Below are 2,580 nucleotides of genomic sequence, written 5' to 3' on the forward strand. Positions count from 1 at the left end.
AAAAAAGAAGCAAAGAAAGTATTCAGAAGAGGCAAGGATGTGTGACATAGCTGGGACAAGAGTTTTAGCTGTACAGTGCCAACGGCCTGTTATTATGGCAGATGAATCCGAGTGTTTTGTCTTCAGAAACGGCTGTGCAGATTGCCGTCAGCTCCGGCACATGAAGCCACACACATGCGTGCCCACACACATTTCCCTTCTGAACTGAAAAGAAACATGAGCAATGTCATCCCTCAAGTGTCCCTTTTCAAAAGCTCTAAACCACTTAAATTAGGTTCCTAAATGAAAAAGCAGTCTCAAGAATAGAGTCGGTAGATTAAAGGTAGAGTGGAATGCATTCATGCAGAATAAATAATTGAATAATTGCTCAGTTGGAAATGTGTCCAAAGAAGCCAGCAGTTATTATAGAATTCTTTTTTTCTTTTGCTTACACAAACTTTATAATAGCTGTTTTCTCTGAATGTCCTTCTGCATAAAGTAGGAGCAGCCTCTGGGCTGCTCTCAAATTTACTTTGGCTCTTGCAACAGCAATTAAGAATTACTGGAACTGTGCATTCCCTGCCCATGCCATCGGTACCGGAGGAGCCCCACAGAGCCCTGCTGTGGGCCGGGGCCGGGCTGTGAGCCCAAAGCCTTCCCACAGGCAGCAACCGACTGACTGATAGAGGGCCTGGCTTTTTGAAAAATCAAGTGCTGTGAATGGGATGGCTAAAAGAATCATAGAATCATAGAATCACAAGGTTGGAAAGGACCTACAAGATCATCTAGTCCGATTATCCTCCCACTACCGTTGCTACCACTAAACCAGATCTTGTAGCTTCTCTTCCATACTCCTCTTGAACACCGCCAGGAACAGCGACTCCACCACCTCCCTGGGCAGCCATTCCAGTGCCTGACCACTCTCTGAGAGAAAAAGTTCTTCCTCATGTCTAATCTAAACCTCCTCTGGTGCAGCTTGCAGCCATTTCCTCGGGTCCTGTTTGTTGCTTGGGAGAAGAGGCCAAACCCCTCCTCATCACAACCTCCCTTCAGGAGGTTGTAGAGAGCAATGAGGTCTCCCCTGAGCCTCCTCCTCTCCAGACTGAACAATCCCAGCTCCCTCAGCCGCTCCTCATAACACTTGTGCTCCAGACCCATCACCAGTTTCATTGCCCTTCTCTGGACACGTTCCAGGGCCTCAATGTCTTTCTTGTAGTGAGGGACCCAAAACTGAACACAATACTTGAGGTGCGGCCTCACCAGTGCTGAGTACAAGGGAATGATTACCTTCCTGCTCCTGCTGGCCACACTATTTCAAATACAGGCCAGGATGTGTTGGCCCTCAAGGCCACCTGGGCACACTGTCAGCTCACGTTCAGCCAAACATCAACCAACACCCCCATGTCCTTTCCTCTTCACAGTCATCCAGCTACTCAGACCCAATCATATTGCACTTCATGGGGTTACTGTGGCCAAAGTGCAGGACCCGACAGTTGGTCTTGTTGAATCTCATCCCATTCACCTCAGCCCAGTGATCCAGCTTATCTAGATCCCTCTGAAGGGCCTTCCTACCCTTTGTAGGGTACACAAAAGGACTTTCACGGAGTTTAAAGTATTTCAGATTTCATCTGCAAGGACATTATTTCCTAAAGAAGTCAAGAAGTTGAGGATGCCCTGTCCCCGGAGGTGCTCTAAGCTAGGCTGGATGGGGCCCTGGGCAGCCTGATCTGGTGGTGGTGTTCCTGCCCATGGCAGGGGCTGGAACTGGGTGGGCTTTAAGATCCCTTTCAACCCAAACCACTCTGTGATTCCAAGGTTCAGATAGCTTCACGCCCACAGACACCACTGTGTGTAAGGGTGCTGCAGGCTGAGGCACACGCCTAGCATGGAAATGTTCTGTGCATCCTGACACTGCATCTACATAAAAGAAAATGTGCTTGTCCTGTGGTCAGGTGCATTAGCATTGATGTACTCCAACGCTAACAGTGCAAAGAAAGTAAAAGGAAATATTCTCTCACCCAGGTGCGAGTATGTAAACATATTTTTAACTATGCATACAACTACATACAATGCATCTACAGTTCACGCTTACTTAGAAATGCCATACATAATGAAAATTATTCAAATGCTCAGAAAAATGCCCCAGCTGAAATCAGGCGAATACCACATCAGACGCTTCCACAAACGCACACTCGATGCTTTGGGACCCTGCCAAAGACGACCTTTCCAAAATCGACCCGTCAGCAGCACCGCCAGGAGCAGGGCAGGTACCTGCCCACGGGCACCTGGGAAGGGCAGGCTTGCGGGAGGGCGACGACCTCGGCTCTCCATCCGAGGAGCGTGTAAAAATGTTATCAACGCCTTAGGACGCACGGGCTCACCACGTGACGACCCGCCGGCCGCCAGCAAGAGCCTGCGCGACGGGCCGGGGTCCTTCCGCCGGCCTTTGGGCTCTCCCGACCGCCAGGGCGAGCTCCTCGCAGCGAGCTCCTCGCGCACGGCCCGCCCCGCGGCTGCCGCGCCGGGATTTCCCTGCAGCCCGCCCTCCCCGCCGGCAGCGCCGCCTCCTGCGGCTCCCGCTGCCGCTCGCGGCCCCGCGCC

Source organism: Lagopus muta, chromosome 2, assembly GCF_023343835.1.
Source record: "Lagopus muta isolate bLagMut1 chromosome 2, bLagMut1 primary, whole genome shotgun sequence".
Lineage (NCBI taxonomy): Eukaryota > Metazoa > Chordata > Aves > Galliformes > Phasianidae > Lagopus > Lagopus muta.